The following is a 20087-nucleotide window of genomic DNA, read 5'->3' on the forward strand; positions in this document are numbered from 1 at the left end:
CCAACCGGGCCCTTTTAATATTTTTTGTTACATAAATTCTTTAGTATATAAATTTTGGATTTCCAATTAAGAAAAAGAAAGGTGTGCCAGGCATAAGACTGTCTAAAACAGAACCATGTTTGAACTATGTTAGGAAAGAGAAATGAGGTTTTGTGTGTATAGAAAAGTTGCGATATTAAAGTTACACAAGACAAGTTGACAAGATCTACTTCAGTAGATGTGTAATTTGATCATATAGGAAAGGTAGTGAAACTACGTCATCATAAGCTGGCAATGCTCTAGTCATAATATATGCTGTTTGAATATAGTACAGATTATGCAAATCTTTTGGTTATAAATTAAGAATAGGAATTGTTTCCTGGTGCGTGTCAAGAGGAATGACATCATAATGGTTGGTTTAAGGATTGATTGTAATAGCTGAAAATAGAGATAATAAATGAGCTCTGTAACACTGCCTTCAATCTTTTTGTTCAGAACATGAACAAAATACATAGCCTTCTTTGAACAAAACTGGACAATTTCTTTATAATGTATCATTATTATGTATGACAATTTGACAGGGGAAAAGGAACCTTCAGATAGGTGCCTTAAGAGGCATGAAATGCCCTGCATCTATGGGCTGCTGAGAACAGGAATGTATATACGTTCTCCCATTTTTAAGAGAAGTTAAATTAAGCTGTTTAAAACTTAATTTCCTCCTTCACTTAATGCCATTTATTCCTTTGACCTGAAACCTTGTTTTGTGTTTTCTGCCTGTTACTTTTGTACACGTTCAAGTAGTTAATTACTGAATGTTGAGTAAGTTGGGACACTTTTACTTGTAAAAGATCAGATATCCAACCCAAACTAGCTTAAAAAAACAAAGAAGGAATGTGCTGTCTCATGCTTAAGTAGTTAAGTCCTGGAATACGTACTAGCCTTCGGCACAGCTAGGTCCAAGGGCTTAAACAAAGGAATTCGACCACACTCTGTCTCCATCGCGAGATCCACTTTTTCCACTCTTGCAGCTTCATCTGCCGGTGAACTCTGCCAATATGGTGGCAAAGATGGCTACTAGCAGCTTCAGGGTTTTATCCGAAGTCTAGCTATCCCCATGGAAAGAGTGCTCCTTCTCTACTAGTCCTGGGAAGTCTCTGAACTGGTTCTCGTTGGCCCGCATGGACTAGGTGCCTGCACCTGAACCACTCTCTACGATTCTGATTGGCCAGGCCACTCTGGGGTGGCTGGCGGGGGGCGGGAGCGGCGGGGGGAGGGGGGGGGGGTTCCAAGGAATGAGATCAGTCCACTGAGGAAAGAGAAAGCTAGTTCTCCAAAAGAAAATGGCAGTGCTGTTACAACGAGGAGGTGGAATTAATGTTGGGCATTACCAGCAAAAGTACTCTTCTGTATCCCAAGCACTATGAGTGTCTACTTATTCTTCAAGGTTTGCTTCAGGTGTCACTTTCTCAATAAAGCCTTTCTGGGTCCTTCTCAATACAGGCAAAAATAATCAGCCCTTCACCTCTCGTCTAACTTTTACACATATCTATGTCATGACACATAATTTTGGCTCAGTTATAATTAATCATTTTGCCTCTCTGTTTCCTCCAGCCTCTTTGAGGGCAGAGACTGTGTTTTATTTTTGTTTGGATGCCATTTTTTTCATTCATTTAGTCAACAGGTATTTATTGAGTGGCTACAATGTACTGGACATGACTGATGCTAATGCCAGCAAGATGGTGGATTTCAATAAACACATTGTCCCTGCGCTAACAAAGCTTATTTTAATGGGGAAGAAGAAAATTACAGAGTATGTGTTAAATTGTGTGACACAAGTTGTGAGAGCACTGTGGTAATAGGCACGGAGAGAATGAATGAGTTAGCACGATGAAGGGTGTTGTGGAGATGGGAGGTGACTGTTTCAGGAAGACAGAAGGACCTGGGTGAGAGCTCTGAGGTAAGAAATGATACCATGAGCGTTCAAGGAACTGAACCTCATATAGTACGGAAACAGCATAGGCCAGATCTTGGAATGCATTATTAAGCTGTTTCAGCTGTTTGCATTTACTTAGAGGTCAATGGGCAAGGAGTTTCAAGAAGGAGAAGAATAGGACCATATTTACATTGGATCATTCTTTCCTACTACAGTATGGGTAAGAAATTGAAGAGGCACGAGACTGAAGGCAGAGAGATTGGACCCTACTGTAGTAGGAGGAGGTCAACATTGAGAGCAATTTGGACCAAAATCATTGTAAAGAAGATTGGGGAAGAGGAGACAGATTTGGGGGAAATTTAAGCCCTAGAATTAAGAAGACTTCATGATTGGTTGCATAGAACAAAGTAGAAAGAAGTAAAGAAGACAGAGGACTCACACATGACTCCCAGTTTTCTAGCTTGAACACTAGGTTGCATGGGACTGCTGTTGTGGGGCAGAAGCATGTTGAAGCAAGGTGAAGAGGAAAGGATAAGCTCCAGTTTGATGCAGATGAATATGAGGTGTCTGTAAGACCAAAGGGGAGAAACCCAGAGACAATTCGATCTATGATCTGTCACTCAAGAGAGAGACAGATTGGAAATAAAGATTTGTTGTCCACATAGAAGCAGTAATTGAAGACTTGGAGGTGAATAAAATGACCGGGGGAGAGGGAGTAGACTTAGTAGACTTAGTAGAAGGCTTATGACAGACTCTGAAGGAACTCCCAAAAGTTAATGGGCAAGTAGAGGAGGAGTCGGAAGAACAGTGAGGAGTAACAGTGAGGATTTCCTCAAGAGGTAGGAGCAGAAACAGGTGAGTGTGACATAGTGTGCCTAGAAACAGAACTTTAAGGAAGAAAGGGATGGGCAACTGTTTCAAATGCTGTCAACAAAGGTAGGGATGAAAACATACCCATCCTGCCTAGCACAGCACCTGATTTCATTTATTATTTTATTTGTCAAATAAATGATTATTAAACAATGATTATGCCAGGGCCAGTGCTAGGTACTAAAAATACAAGAGTGGAAAAAAATATTTTAGTGAGTGGTTAAAAGACGTTTGTTGAATAAATGAGTCACTGAATGAACTGTTTTTGGTAAAAATTTAGATGAGGTCAGGCGCCTGGGTGGCTCAGTCGGTTGAGTGTCCGACTTCGGCTCAGGTCACGGTCTCACAGTTCCTGGGTTCGAGCCCCGCTTCGTTCGGGCTCTGTGCTGACCGCTTGCTCGGAGCCTGGAGCCTGCTTCAGATTCTGTATCTCCTTCCCTCTCTGCCCCTTCCCCCTCCCATGCTTTTCTGTGTTTCTCAAAAACAAATAAATGTAAAAAACTTTAAAAAAAATGTAGATGAGGTTGCTTGAAGATGGGATAAAATATGTAAGGACACACATCATTGTGAAGCTAATATTCACCCAGCTTTCAACGTTTCCTAGTAGCTGAACCATCTCAATGACAGAAAATTGGTTTGGGCTTAATCAATCTAGGCCCAAGGAAGGTATCAGTCTTAGGTAAAGGATTTACTGGTAGAGCATACGGGAGTAATTAGCGTTTCCCATTTGAAAAGTCTTGTTTCCAAGTGTGGTTAACTGTCAGCTCTCGCGCTCTCTTGATTCCTCATGGAAACCACCACTTTTTTCACCTGGGTTCACATGCGTCCTGTGATTCTTTTTTTTAAATGCCCATCTTACCTAATAACAGCTGCACAAACAGTTTTATGTCATTGAGACCTGTCAGATCAAGCTGAGCAAGATAGTCCACTAAAATATTTTCCTGTGGCAGAAGGTACACAGGGAATACAGCAAATTACGTCAACATTTCTTCATTCCTTATCCAGAGTATGTTATGATTTCTCATCTGGGGAGCATGAGACAGAGACTGCAGGGCTGACCGACACCTGTTACACCTGTGTTCCACTGTCTGAGGACATTTTGTTCTCAAGGATGAGTCATAAGAATTTAAATTGTTTTCTGATGCTTGTCATGAAAAATGGTATCAGTGTTTTAGTGTGAGTTGGGTTATATTAATTAAAACTCCGTTCCCTGTAGAAGATTTAAAGTTAGCTGGTTAGCAGAATGTGGAAGTAAGAAAGCAGTCGTTCTCCGTGACTGGTGTGGGGGGAGGAGTCAGATATAAGTCAGAAGTGTGTAGAAAATGAAGCATTTAGCTTCCTAACAGACTTCAGTAGGACAAGCAACGGGGTTGGCTCCTGGCATCAACCATTCACATGACGGGATTAATAACAGTAGTTCTATCACTGGATGCCTGCTATTCACCATGCCAGGTGCTTTCTAAGCATTCATCTATTTCTGATACTTGTAACGAAAAACATCCAACACACACACAAACGCACAGACACATGAACACACAAAACCAGGACGATGAATTTGCAACAGGTAATAAGTGGGGGGTTAACATGAATAATGCAGAGAGAACCTAGAAAATTTAATAAAAAAAAGAAATGGGCCAGGAATATCAATAATTAATAGAAAAAGATACAAAGGCTGGTACTCATATAAAAAGATGCTTAAACTCATTTGTAATTAAAGAAACGCAAATAAAAACAAGATAAATTCACTTAGGAAGTTGGCAAAATTTTTTAAAAAATGATTATAGCAGTATTGGTGAAATTAGGAAGAAAAAAGCATCCTCTTACGATATTTTCAGGGAATCTCAACATTTTAATTTGTGGTTCATAACCTAGCAGGTACTACCAATTATAAGCATGGGTTGTGTGAATGTTTGTAAATGAGAATTCAGCAACATTTATAGTTTTGAAAAATTTGGAAATGACTTAAATTTGGAATCAAGGGCATATTATACAACTATTAAAAATTGAAGAATATTTATATTACCAGTTTGGAAAATGTCCATGATGCATTTTTAAGCAAAAAAAAAAAAGCAAATTAGAAAATACCATACAATAATATTTTACAAACCTGTAAAGTGATACTTTGAAAGATGAATAGAATTGATACACTGCAGCAAATATAATCAAGGAAAAGAGGAAACACAAGTTACCAATGTTTGGAATGATGAGACACCACTACAGATTTTGTATACAGTATGAGAATAATGTGAATGTTACAGACTTCTTTATGCCAATCAATTTTGCAACATAAAATAGACACATTTCTTTAAAACTAAATTACCAAAACATATACGTCTGGAACATCTAAATAGCCTGTATCTATTAAATAAATTGAATTTGTAATCATAAACCTTCCTACCAAGAAAACAACCACCCCAGATATCTTCATTTATGAGGTCTACCAAGCATTGGAGGAAGAAATAAAACCAATCTACACAAACTTTCATAAAGTATAATAGGGGAGAATATTTCATACTTTCTTTCATGAGGCTAGAATAACCCAGATACCTAACAGTAATATTACAAGAAAAGCAAAGTATAGATCAATAACTCTCACGAACATAACACAAAATTGTTAACAACCTGGTAATATACACAAAGGATAATTTATCATGGTGAAGTGGGGTTTATTCCACAAATACAAGGTTGATTTAACACTTGAACACCAAGCGAATGGAGTACACCCCTTAATAGAATAAAGGGAAAAACTCATAACGCATGCAGAGAAACACTTGGCAAAGTTCAATACTCCATCGTGATGAAACCTCTTGACACACTACGAATAGACAACAGCCTCCTCAGTTTGGTAAAAGGCATTACAAAAGAGCCTACAGGTCACATCATACTTAAAGGTGAAATGCTAACTCCTTTCTCCTGAGACTGGAAACAGGGTGTGGAAGTTTGCTTTCACCGTTTGCATTCAACAGTGTGCTAGAGGTTCTTGATAGTGCGTTAAGGCAAGAAGAAGAAACAAAAGACATCTAATTTTTCTATATTTATTTATTTTGAGAGAGAGAGAGAGAGTGAGAGCACAAGTGTGTGAGCAGAGGAGGGGCAGAAAGACAGGGAGAGAGAGATTCCCAAGCAGGCTCCGTCCGCACTGCCAGCATAGAGCCCCAGGCGGGGCTTGAACACACAAACTGTGAGATCACAACCTGAGCCAAAATCAAGAGTTGGATGCTCAACCAACTGAGTCACCCACGCACCCCAAAAGACATCTAAATTTGAAAAAAGTTGTAAAATCCTCATTCAAAGACAACATCAGTGAGTGTTTAAAAAATTCTATGGAATCATCCAAAAGTATAGTAGAACCAGTGAATTTAGCATGAAGACAAGATACACGGGCAGTATTCAAAAATTAATTGTATTCTGTATAAGAGCAATGAGCAATTTAAAATTAAATTTTAGGGAAGGCTGGGCGGCTCAGTCAGTTAAGCGTCCAACTCTTGGTTTCTGCTCAGGTCATGATTTCGCAGTTCATGAGTTCGAGCTTCATATCGAGCTCCCTGCTGATGGTGCAGAGCCTGCTTCAGATTTTCTGTCTCTCCCTCTCTCTTTGCCCCTCCCCTGTTCATAGTCTCTCTCTCTCTCAAAATAAATAAGCTTTAAAAAATTAAATTTTAAATAATACTAAATACAAAGGCATCAAAAAACATCAAATACTTTGGAAAATACAGATATATTACAAAAGATGTACACAACTTCTACATTGAAAAGTATGCAATGTTATTTTGAGAAATTCTAGAATGCCTAAAGAAGTGTAGAGATACATGGATACTGTACTGTGTGTTTCCAAGTTGGATTCCTCAATATCCATGGTGGAAAACAACCCTGGTAACTCCACAGTTCTCTGCAAAACCCACTATTATAAAATGACTGAAAAGTAGGGACAACAGGTAGAACAGCCTTTAGGATTGTGTTGTGAATTCTCAAGAGTTTACTCAGAGACCGCTGAAGCCAGGTGAGGCACCATCCCCTTGTCTTCACTGGATAGACTCCGATTTTTATTTTATTTTATTTTATTTTATTTTATTTTATTTTATTTTATTTATTTTATTTTTTAGTGTTTATTTTTGACAGAGAGAGGGGGAGGGAGTTGCGGAGAGAGAGGGGGACAGAGGATCCGAAGCAGGCACTGTTACTGACAGGAGTGTGCATGATGTGGGCAGGGCTCGAACTCACAAACCCTGAGATCATGACCTGAGCTGAAGTTGGATGCTTAACCGACTGAGCCACCCAGGCGGCCCTGGACAGACTCTGATTTTTAATGTGGGACACATGAGCCTGGAGTGATGCAAAACCCAGTGAGTCTTAACAGCAGTCTTCTTCATTGTGATAATCTTTGTTATCTACAGCATCCTTTCTGCCTGACCATTTGCTGGAGGCAACCATGAAGGCAGTTCAAATAACCCCTTAGTTCACAGACTGTCTAATACCAACACAGACAAACTGATTCATTCACTCAGATTCTGAGTCAGACACTGTCCTATCTAGTCATCTGTCAGTTGCAAGTCACTATAATTGAGGCATCAAGGTCTGTTTTGTTGCCGGTGGCTCAGAGCCAAAGATCATTCTTTTTTCCGCCTTTGGGTTGCCCTCCTTTGTAGGCTATTGTGGGAATTGGAATTGGAAAGTATGCCCTCCTCTGTAGGCTATTGTGGAAATTGGAAGTATGGGTGACACTGATGTACCTCTGTCAGGTGGGTTTTTCCCCCCTTGTAAATCTCTAGTACTTGGTCCTGATGTAGCCTGCTGGTCTCCTTTCTATTTGGGAACACACACACACACACACACACACACACACACACACACACAATCACTGGACACTGTCCTGGCCACTAAAGGACATATTCCTGAGCCTGAGGATTCTCTTCTGGATCTCTCCTCCTACCGAGGCACTGACACTTGACTCCATGGGAATAAGGCTGAGATTCTCCTTGCGATTCCTGTCAGAAAGTTCAAGTCCTATTTATCTAACCACCCGTTTCCTACTCCCACCAGGCTTCCTCCTTGCAGCCCAGAAAACAGCTTGTAATCAATGTAAATTATATAGACATAATTGCAGACATAATTCTGGAACTTCTTGACTCTGAGATAGTATCAAGGGCTTCCTTTATTTGGAGGGCATTGTCCCTTAAGAATACACATTTTCTCCCTCAGCCCCGTCTGATTTCTTAATGTGAAGCCGAAGAAATTGTGGTTTGTGTTTGTAATGTTCTGGCACAAATTCAGAACTCAGTACCTGCTTGATATTCCAAACAGCATCTCTGTGCTGGTAAATTTAATATCATGGAACAACATTTTTCTTGTGGGCTGTAAAATAATTCTGCAGTAATTCATGTTTATTGAATGAAAATATGGTAAAAACTGAGTACCTTGTAAGCACTGAATATGGGTGCTTAGATTCTTATTTGATGGATCATTGGTGGCCTCTCAAAATGTTCTGTGGCTTTAGGTTTGAAACCTTTCTGTAGGGCCTTGGGTAGAGCCTGTGGGGTTGTTTCACTAGTCTGATACCCCCCCTTTTTTATTAACTTAATTGGTTTTCAGTCCCCCCCCCAAAAAAAAAACAAAAGATACACATTTTTAAGTAAAATGGCTTAATATCTGAATCTAGATAGAATTATAGTTTGTAAGTGCCCATTTCCCCAGATTATATTTTGGGAAATTGTTCAACAACTGAGGCCATACTATTGTTTTATTGTACCTGGATTTTTAATGAATCATGTCTTTCCCAAGACGTTTTTGTAAGTTGTCCCCCTGTAAGCTGTGTCTCCCTTTGCAGCTCTCTGCACTGTCTCTAGCCATGTCAAATATGATGTTCATCAGTGCAAAAGACCATGTGAGGAAGTACTCACTGTTGATTGACTCCAAGAACTGCAGTGGACATCGCCAAGTCATGGCCATTTCTCCCATCCAAGTACTAACCAGGCCCGACCCTGCCTTAGCTTCCGAGATCAGACGAGATCGGGCGCATTCAGGGTGGTATGGCCGTAGACAAGTCATGGCCATTTCTAAGGGCTACTGCTAACCTATGCCATAGGTCTTGAAACCTATGCCCTGGTGGAGGGACCTATGAGTAAGAACCGTTTATAGTTCACATGAATATTCACATCCAGTTATAGACTTGGTTATAATATTGGTAAGTCTTCATCTTGAGGGCAGGTTTACTCAAAGTGGCACGTCCTGAGAAGATGGACACATTGTATCCTTGAATTAGTCAGATAAAGCTTTAGGTCCTGCACAATCAAAGCCAGATTTGGCTTGTCTCCTTGCATTCTGACACATGAATTTCCTACATTCTGTTGACTCTGTGGGCAACAGATTTCTGCCTGTGTGATATGGACAACATTAGTGTCAGGATATTTTTTTTTTTTTTTTTTTTTTTTTTTTTTTTTACCTATTGTGGTGTTTGGTTATGGGGTCTCATTGGCTGGCGAACTTAATTGGGCTGAGTTCAGTCAGAAATTAACTTGGGAGGATTTTATTGGTAACTCCACATTCGATTTTTGTCCTATGTTGTCAAAGAGATCCAAAAATGTTAAATGGTGAAATAGATATACCAGCCTTTACCATAAGCAGCATAGTTTTTGGTTCTATTTTTGAAGGTATAATCTCTGAGCAATGTATGATGTTGTGGCTGTAATAATCAATGGTAGTATTCTAAGTAAAGCAATAACGATGGGAGGCGTTATTCAAATACATGAGCAGATTCCATAAACTGCCCAGGGACATCTATTTCTTTCGTGCAAAGGAAATCTTAGGACATATACTGATCAATGTCAAACTCATCAGTGTGTCCCAAAGTGCTCATTTTAAAACAAAAGATCTACTTGAATACCAGGATGGAGACCAGGAATACTGAGAATGAGTTAGTTGTTTATGCCTTTTCCTGTATTGTTTCTTCTCAATAGAATCTCACCTTTGTCTCCAGAAAGTATATAGAAGATAAACCAATTTTTCCTAGCAGCTCTTTACTTGGTGAAAAAGTGATTCTAACCCTGCCTCATTCTAAAATATTGTCATAAGCAACACAGGAATTCAAAAGGAACGAAAATTCTAACAATTGATTAAAATGGTCTTTGACATGCAAAATTTTTGTTAGTTTCTAATCCAATGACGTTTCTTTCATCCCTACCATCCTGTGATCAATCATAAACCAACCCAACCTTTCAGATCTCAGTAGATGAATGCAAAGTTTTGAGGGGCTTCCACTAATTATTTTCTATATCAAAAACAATAACTATTATTCTTTTGGGGGGGCTTACCCTACAGTCCTAGCTAATGAGACATTGTCTTTATTTACCTTTTAAAGGGACATAGGGCCGTGGCTACCCATTAGAATCTTAACCATTGGCCTTTTGCCCATTCATTAATTCTTTCAACACTCTTGCTAAACTCTTCCTACTTCTCTTGCATCATGTGTGCTAGGTACGGGGGAGTAAAAAAAAAGTTGAGTAAAACAGGGTCCTGTCCTTGAAGAACTCACAGTGTAACGGGGAAGTTAGACTTGTGAACAACTTTGGTTTTTACCAGTTAGGAGCTACAACTGAGAGGTACTGAGAACACATTATCTTTTTTGGAAAATCAGCTGGACTTGGTTTAGTTTCCTTCCTTCCTCTGTTGCTCTTTTCCCCATGCCCCCTCAAGGGGGAAAAAAAAAGATGAGAGTAAAATCTCTTTTGAAAAGTTCCTCCATGTCAACTATGGAAAATGATATTACTTACTACAGTAATAGAGGAGGAGAAATAATATTCATCCTAGGTCCACACTTGATTTTGTGGAGCCAAACAGAGATAACCAGTGAGAGCTATTATAATTCTATTTAGTATTAAAGCAACCAGTTATTTTCATCTTATTCTTAAATAATGGAACCACATTTGTTTAGAATTAGTTATTTTATATTTTAGCTTCATACTTCGTAAACAAACAAGTGCAAAAATGGACAGATTAACTGGAGGGTATGGACTAGAAACCCAAATTGTACATTTGTGAGAATTTATGGTTTGGACAATAATGCAAATACTTAAAGCAATTTAAAATCTAACCACTTCCATGTGTCATTCTTTATTTTAAACAAAGATATGTCTGTGTAGATTTTTAGTTTTATGTACTTATGATAGCAGAAGTTAAGATCAGATAAGAGGGCCCCATAGGCTACATAACATAATATTCTTTTTCAAGAAAAAGAAACAAGAAAGAATCTTAGCAACAGTAGCTATGCAAAACATTAAAGGTGATTTTGAAGAGATTTGTTCATTATTGTATGAAAGACTAAAACTTTAAAAAAAAATTTTTTTAACATTTTTTAATTTATTTTTGAGAGACAGAGACAGAGCGTGAGCGGGGGGGGGGGGGGGGGGGGGGGAGAGAGAGGGAGACACAGAATCCGAGGCAGTTTAATCCTAAGTTTATCCTCTAGCTTAATGAAAGAGAAAAAGATTCCACTAGAATCAAATATCATTTTAAAAGATGTTTAGAAATATGCACATTTTTCTAGGGCATAACATTCTAAAAGTGTAAATTTTCATATTTTTGAGATTAGACTGGCTGAGTTTTTAATTTTTTTTTTACACAATTAAAATTTAGATGTTGTCATTTTTTATTTTCATGCATTAATAGTTCGAAATTTGTTGAATACAAGATTTTCAGTTAAGAAAAAATATAGTATGAAAATTATCCTGGTTGTAGTTGATTTTTTTTCTTAGAAAGCCTGTGAAGTCCAGTTTATTTTTCTTTTAGGACAAGAAATTCCATTACGATGACCACCCCTTTGTAACAGATTCGATCTATTTTGTTAAGCAGGCAGGATCACATTCCTTATAAACACTGATCATCGTGAAAACTACTAAAATCTACTCATGTGTTAATTTTTTTTTTTTTGAGAATTAAAAAAAAACCCCTATGAATCCTATATGTTTACTAGTTCATGTGAAACTTTTAAGAGAATGTATGGAGTTCAGGGGTGCCTGGGTGGCCCAGTAGGTTAAGGTCTGATTCTTGATCTCGGCTCAGGTCATGATCTCATGGTTCGTGGGTTCGAGCTCCACCTCAGGCTCTGCGTTGACAGCACGGAGCCTGCTTGAAATTCTCTCTCCCTTTCTCTGTCCCCCTACCCCTTTCATGCTCTCTCTGTCTGTCTGTCTCAAAAATAAATAAATAAATAAATAAACTTAAAAACAAACAACCAAAAAAGAAAACATATGGAGTTGGTTCAATAGGTGATACCATCTCCACTTTATGTGTGAAAAGAAAGTAAGTTTTTAAGCGTGTTGCCTGAGACCAATGACCTGTTGAGGATGTCACTAATAGAACTGGAAGGTTAGTCATGTATTATAGAGTAGATCCCTCTGTTCAGCCGAATACTTTGGTTTCAATATGCAAGCTGAGGGGTAAAAGTTATAAAGAGAAAAAAATGGATCTGCATAACAGAAGACGAAAAAGTTGAGGTTCCTGGGAAATTCAGGAGGGAGATTGTAAAGAGATTTGAGAAGGGGAAAGGAGGGACCTGACAACTGGGTAGAAGTGATGACCTTCCTTTGGGTTCCTTAAATCTTTTTTTTTTTTTTTAGTTTTTTTTATTTTTTAATTTTTAACATTTATTCATCTTTGAGAGACAGAGAGAGCGAGCATGAGCAGAGGAGGAGCAGAGAGAGGGAGACACAGAATCTGAAGCAGGCTGCAGGCTCTGAGCTGTCAGCACAGAGCCCAATGCGGGGCTCAAACTCACAGACCATGAGATCATGACCTGAGCCGAAGTCGGCCGCTTAACTGACTGAGCCACCCAGGCGCCCCTGGGTTCCTTAAATCTTTAATGATTTCTAGTGTGTAACTATTTTTTTGTGTGTGAAAACTGAATTTTCCACAATCTTGATCTTCCTTGAGTTTTAATTTACCCATTCAATATTTAGTGATAGGCTGCTCTATGCAAGCACTGTCTCTTACTGCTGGGGACACGATGATGATGGGACTCTCTCCTCACCTTAGGAAGGTTATAATCTATGACAAGGTCAGCAGTCCATAGCCTGCAGGCCAAATATGGCTCCCAAGTGAAGAATGATTTTTTAAGTGGTTGAAAAGAATCAACAGAAGAGTAATGTTTCATGACGTGTGAAATTATATGAAATTCACATTTCAGTGCCATTAATAAAGTTTTATTGTAACCTAACCAGGTTCATTTGTTTATGGATTGTTTATGGATGATTTTGCACTAACAGAGTTGACTTAGTTGTGGCAGCGTACCTCTGGCCCAAAATGACTAAAATATTGACAATCTGGTTCTTTACAGATAAAGTTTTCCAAATCTAGTACATAAAATTGATGTTAAATAGAGATTGTAATTAAGTATAGTATATTGTAATAGAGAAAATTTTGGACTATATGGATTATATAGCTTGCCAAACAACTCAGACATAATGGGTAATATTAGTTATCCACGCTAGTCAGACGGAGTAAAGACTCTCTGCTCGTTACAGAACCCACACTAAATCAGCCTATGACAAGAAGTTTAGGTAACTAGGAAGACCAAGGAAAATTCTGGTTTTAGAGATGGCGTGCTTCAACAGTTCAAATGATATTATGATCAACTTATTTACCTCTTTTCTTCAGATTTTAGGCTCTGATAGGTTTCTCCATATTAGCATAATTTTGAATTATACTCTTTTTTTGTGTTGTGCCAAAAATGACCTTAAGTAATTCTAGATGCCATGGCACTTTCTGGTAGTGAGCCCCAAGAAAAATGAGTATATCAACGTTTAAACAAAAACCCAAGGAGGATTCTGACTGGCCTGGCTTGGGTCATGTGCCCATTCATAAATCTCAGAACTATGGCTAGACCGTATGACATGACATTCTCTAAATGACGGTGGATGCAGAGAATGCAGGTCCATGCGATCGACATCCCTACCAGTAGAGAGAACCTGTTGGGATGATGAAAATAAGAGATTCACACTATGAACTGATATTTATAAATTATTTTGCAAATGTTTGAGATGCTGGGGAATATATAATATCCTAATCACAGTGATTGATATAGTCTCCGAAAAGTAAAATTCTATGAAAATATCTAACACTTCAATGCAGAGTTTGTATACTGATTGCCTATGGGACTGATTCCACTTGCTGATCTATTCTGTCTGGCCTATTGGCCTGTAGTTTTCTTTTCTTTTCTTTTCTTTTCTTTTCTTTTCTTTTCTTTTCTTTTCTTTTCTTTTCTTTCCTTTCCTTTCCTTTCCTTTCCTTTCCTTTCCTTTCCTTTCCTTTCCTTTCCTTTCCTTTTTTAATTTAGTCAATCATTGTGAGCTTCTCCTTTAAAAAATAAGTGTTGGCATTACTAGATCTGCCCTCCTGCATGAAAATAATTAGCCACCTTTTTTATATGGAGCAGCAGCAGCTCTTACCTTAGATGGAGCATTGGATCTTCTGTTAGCCACAATCACCATCACCCTCTATTGCTTCTCTAATGTTGAAGCCCATTTCAGTTGCCACTTGTGCTTGTTTCTTCTAGAAGAAGAGAATTGCTTCTCTATATGCCTACCTCCACCAAATATGGGAGAAGATGTTTGATTCAGGCACAGTGGAAGATATCATCTCTCTTTGATTAACTTAAGAATATTATTCCATATATAACATGCAAATAAAAGATATCTGTATTGAAAGAACCACAACTTAAGAGGCTGTGACATATGAAATAAACCATCTGAAACCATTATGAAACAAACCATAATAAGATTTATGACTGGTGTATGGAGAAGATGAGAAATGAAAAACTTAACCTGAGAATAGGATTGAAGTGTCAGTGATTGTTTTTGATTATGAATAAAATATCTGATACTCCTATAAATGAGGTTATATATTAAGTGAAAAAATTACCCAGACCACAAAAGCTTTTATGGATGGCAAGTTTATGAAAGAGCATCATAGAATACAGCAGAAATTGTGGGTTCTGCGCAGAGACAAGCATTTGTAAATTGAAATCTTACTGGAAGTACTGTTGAGCTGAATATTGAAGTTATGTCTTAGCAGTTACAGAAAAGTTGTACCAAAAAAAAAAAAAGTTAAATCAGTTGCAGCATTTTCTATTGAAGATGATGAGAGCACAGATTTGAATAATATCACATCGTCAGCTATATTGAATTGGTGATATTGACAAGAATGCTTATGTGTCAGAAGATGACAGGCTGTGATTGGACTCAGCAAATGACTGATCTTTGTCTAGGGAAATTTGCAAAAGGCAACGCAGTTGGTCAAAATCAGTCAGTGTGATTCAGCTCTTGCAACGGACAGTGTTAATGTGAAAACTTAAATTTAGGAAAGGATCATTCCCCAGGAAACCTAGGATTGAGGTCTCCTGATTACATCATTTTCCAGGAATTGCTTTGTGCCAAAGAATTTAAAATGTAATATACCATGCATGTGCTTGTAATTAACACCATGAACTGGATAATGCCCCGTAGCATGAAATACAGATATTCCAGGGCTTCTTTTTATAAGTTAGATGTATACGGTTGTAGCCTGTTGCAGTACATGGACTTATGTGGCTGAGGGCTAAAGGATATTTTTGGATAATTTTATGTCATTCAAGAGAAAATCTCTACTCAATCTCTAACAATGAAAAGTGGATTAAAGTCTTGGCCTTTCGGGTGGATGTTAGAACCTATCAATTTTGAATAGTTCTCTACAAAGGCATTCACAAACAGCTACACAAACGTAGGATTCAATTTGCTCACTTGAAGTGAAACTGTGTCTTTAAGAAACTAATTGGCAAAGAATAATCTGGCCCATTATCCTGCACTGAAATCACTTGCCTAAAATGAAAGTCATGGCTAGAACTACATTACCAAAGCTAGGGGCTTGAAAATGGAATTCCGAAAAGGTTTTTGGGTTTTAAACTTTAGGAAAATAAAGTAACAGTTAAACATTAGAAAGTTTACCTTTATAATTTGAGACTGACTGATAATATGAAAACAAGAGCTACCCACTAACACTATTGAACTGCATATCATAACTGAAAGTTAAATACAATGGTATTGGAATGCCAGAACTGAACAAACACATTTCCAGACCCAAAGCGTTGTGTAAAGAGAGCCTATACATGCTAAGTAGCACCAATGTGTGTAATCTCCATTTTTCAAAAAATTTTTAAAGTTTATTTAAAAAAGTTTTTTTAGTGTTTATTTATTTTTGAGAGAGAGAGAGAGAGAGTGCAAGCAGGGGAGAGGCAGAGAGAGAGGGAGACACAGAATCTGAAGCAGGCTCCAGGCTCCGAGCTATCAGCACAGAGCCTGACGTGGGGTTCAAACTCAGGAACCGCAAGATCATGACCTGAGCCGAAGTTGGACGCTTAACCAGCTGAGCCACCCAGGCGCCCCTAAAGTTTTATTTATTGAGAGAAAGTACAAGTGGGGGAGGCCAGAGAAAGAGAGAGAGAGAGAGAGAGAGAGAGAGAGAGAGAGAGAAAATCCCAAGTAGGCTTTGCACTGACACACGGAGCCCGATGTCACAAACTGTGAGATCGTGACCTGAGCCGAGACCGAGGGGTCAGACGCTTAACCAACTGAGCCACCCAGGAGCCCCTGTAAACTCCATTTTTGCATATGATACTGAGTACATTTTGCATATGGCACTGAGTACACCTAGTCGACGGACTTGTGGTGTAGGTTGACATGATCTGATGGTAATTATCTTATGTCTCCATGATAAGTCCAGAAGTAACAAATGAGAAAGAACTCAAGTAATGAAACATTTCTATTTCTGTGATTTTTTTTTTGTATTTTAAAATTTCAAATATCTCTAAGAATATCATACATACCAGTTCGCACAATATTCAAGAAAAATTAAGTTTGGTTATTTTCCAACACTTGACTTCTCTCACATCTCGTTTACCTCACTTCTTTCTGTGACTAGCTGGTCCCTGTGGGCATTTGAATGAGTACTCTGGCTTTGACCTATGTCTCTATATGATGCTCAATCATCCTTTGATGGAAGACTGTATTAAAGAAAACAACCTTTATGGTATCTATAAGCAGAGATTCCAAATAGCAAGAATTTGTCAGAGTGTCTCCAGCACTATCTAGGGGAAAAATGTCCCAACCAGGGGCCTCAAGGATATTGTTACTGTGGAGATAGATGCGCTGGTCTTTTTCTAGATGGATAGCAGTAGCCATAAATATCATTCAGCTAGCTATCCTTGATCAGATGCTGTGCTCACCAAGCAACGGCAACATTATTGATCTGGCCTGGGGGACAGACTAGGCACCGGAGTATCTTTTCTCCTCAAAAGTGAATTTTTCTTCTACACATTAATAAATTTGCTTTCCGGTTAACATAGCATCCTCTTGTCAGTTTGGGTAGCTAAATTAGTTGCTAAAGCCTTATCACCCTCAGGCATAAGAACAGAGTATGCATCTTGACCTATAAGCAACGCACCATATCTTGCTACTTATTTATTTATATAACTCAGTGCCATTCAACTGAATTCACGTCTGAATATTTAGGAACAGCAGTGAGAGTCTTCCTTACCGCAATAATTTAGAAACCAAATTGCCCTTTTACTAGTATTTTTTTTTTAAGTTTCATCTAATCCAGATCCAGTGGCTTTACATTCTGAAAAATTTAAGCTGCTAGCACTGGACTATGGAAGGCAAAGACAAGGTGGTTAATGGCCCTAATAGGCTTTTCCACAATAAATTCATTAGTGGAGGTTTACATTCTTCTCAGAGGCAAATCAGCATTCTCTGCCATGCACCCATTAATATAAGTTACGAGACAAAGTATTTTAATTATATATCACGCCACATAAGGCTTTATAACTTGTACCAAGTCTGTCAATACCGAAGTCAATAAAAGTTGAGTGGCTGTGAAATAAGATTCTGAACAATTAATCTTAAGCTAAAATAGTATGAAGAGTGAATGGAAAGTATAAATGTATGTCAGATTATTATATTAGTCCTGTTTTTCTGGTTTGTATTATATAAAATAATTAAGTTTTCCTTTTAAAAAATCCATCATGATATTGGGAAAAAATGTTTATATTAGCCTTTTAGAAATAGTTTTAAATATCTCTGTTGACTTTTTCTGATTGAATTCTCAGACATACTTTAAGTAAATTAATTAAGAATGTTTGTTCTAAAAACTAATGTTGGAAAAAGATACCAAATAATAGAGATACATTTGTACGAGGAAAACGTCTAACTGAGATGTGACTAGAACAGAAAATCAGACAATCTTGTGTTTTAAAAAATCCTTACTATAGTGACAGTCTTAATAAAACCACAAAGCATTTGTTGGAAAGGATCTTGAAGGTCATGTAGTTTAACTTCCTACCGGATGTATAAATCTCTCTTACGTCACCCCAAACAGTCATGCAGCCTCTCCTTGAACATTGTCACTGACATTGGATTTATTACCTTTCTACTCAGTTCATAAATTTTACCTTCTGTCTGGTTTTGGAGTTTTTACTGTATGTGGCAGATGATTTCTACTAAACTATAGTCTCCTTGAGGGCAGATTCAATATTTAAATCCCTAATATCCTATTTATAACAAGTGCTTTCCCTGCAATAAGGTTCTCAAAGATACTATTGAAGTGATTAATGAACAAGTTTGGGCACGTTCTTTTTAGAAAATTCCCCCTGAAATCTTCTGTTAACTGGTCCCATTCTTTTCTTAGAAGACTCCCAGCCCAAGAATGGGGCTTCATCCTTAAAGTGGAGCTTCAAGGTATTTAGTTTCTTGTTACTGCCTCCTTGTTATCCCCTTCCACAATGGGAAGGGAAAAAAGCTGACCTCAATTCCTGTTCCTTTGAAATAACAGTGGTTTCAATTTTCCTTATGCCACTGCAAGGTCTCAGGTTTGACTGAACCTAAATCAGTCCCTTTACTCATCAAGACATACTGATTCTTTGTTTTTTGTTTCTCCTTTTTTTTTTTTTGTTGAAATTCAAGTCTTTCATTCTTCACTTTTTTAAGTGTTTATTTGCTTATTTTTGAGAGATAGAGACAGAGTGTGAGTGGGGTGAAGGGCAGAGGGAGAGGGAGAAAGAACCCCAAGCAGGCTCCACACCATCAGCACAGAGCCCAGTGCAGGGCTCGAACCCACAAACCCTGAGATCATGACCTGAGCTGAAATCAAGAGTCAGATGCTTAGCTGACTGAGCCACCCAATTCTTACAATTATTTAACGATATCCTGCCCCAACAGAGGAGCTCCTGTCTGGGTGGTGGCAAGAGTCACACTACCTAATTGGTATAAACACAGCGTCAGCATAGACAGCAAGAAATAATCATACTTTAGGTTGGTCTTATGGTTAAAGCACAAGCATTACTGTGAGAGAGGGAGACAAATTTGTCGATTTTTTCCTTCTCTCACAAGATGACGTTATTCAAGTATCTAAGAATGTGATCCTTAGAATTTAAAGCTTAGACTGCTTGAGAGCTACAAAGGAGCTTAGATCACAACATTTAACTTCTTCATTTTATAGAGAAGAAAATTAAACTCAGAAAGTATGGCAAAAAAAAAATGTCTATTGACCTAGTGTCTATTTTCCTAGGCCATAGCTAGCTAGAGGCTGTATCAGAAATAGAGACCAAGACCTTTTATTTCTATGTATCCCTCTGTATCCAGAGAATTTTCTCACATAACTCTCTTCAGATGTCAAATTGAGTTGTCTTTTCTATATCATGTACTGTCCTGTAAAATTTAAATATAAAATCTGCTAGAGGGAAATAAGCACTTGGTTAAAATGTGTTTTGTGAGGGGCGCCTGGGTGGCACAGTCGGTTAAGCGTCCGACTTCGGCTCAGGTCACGATCTCGCGGTCCATGAGTTTGAGCCCCGCGTCAGGCTCTGGGCTGATGGCTCGGAGCCTGGAGCCTGTTTCCGATTCTGTGTCTCCCTCTCTCTCTGCCCCTCCCCCGTTCATGCTCTGTCTCTCTCTGTCCCAAAAATAAATAAAAAACGTTGAAAAAAAATTTTTTAAAAAAATGTGTTTTGTGATTTATCACATAAGGAGCTTAAGGATATATGTATTCAATAAACCTTAAATAGCAGCATTCCATTCTCCCTATAACAGCCCAAATACTGTGTCTCTTGTGAAAAGAAAAAGCCCAATTGTCTTCAAGTTACCCGTAGGTCATCTTTTTCTCAGAAAATTTAAATTCATTAGGATGGCAACTAATATGTGGAATTTAAGAAACACAACAGATGAACACAGGGGCAGGGAATTGAAAATAAGATAAAAAGAGAGAGGGAGGAAAACCATAAAAGACT

Source organism: Felis catus, chromosome D2, assembly GCF_018350175.1.
Source record: "Felis catus isolate Fca126 chromosome D2, F.catus_Fca126_mat1.0, whole genome shotgun sequence".
Classification (NCBI taxonomy): Eukaryota; Metazoa; Chordata; class Mammalia; order Carnivora; family Felidae; genus Felis; species Felis catus.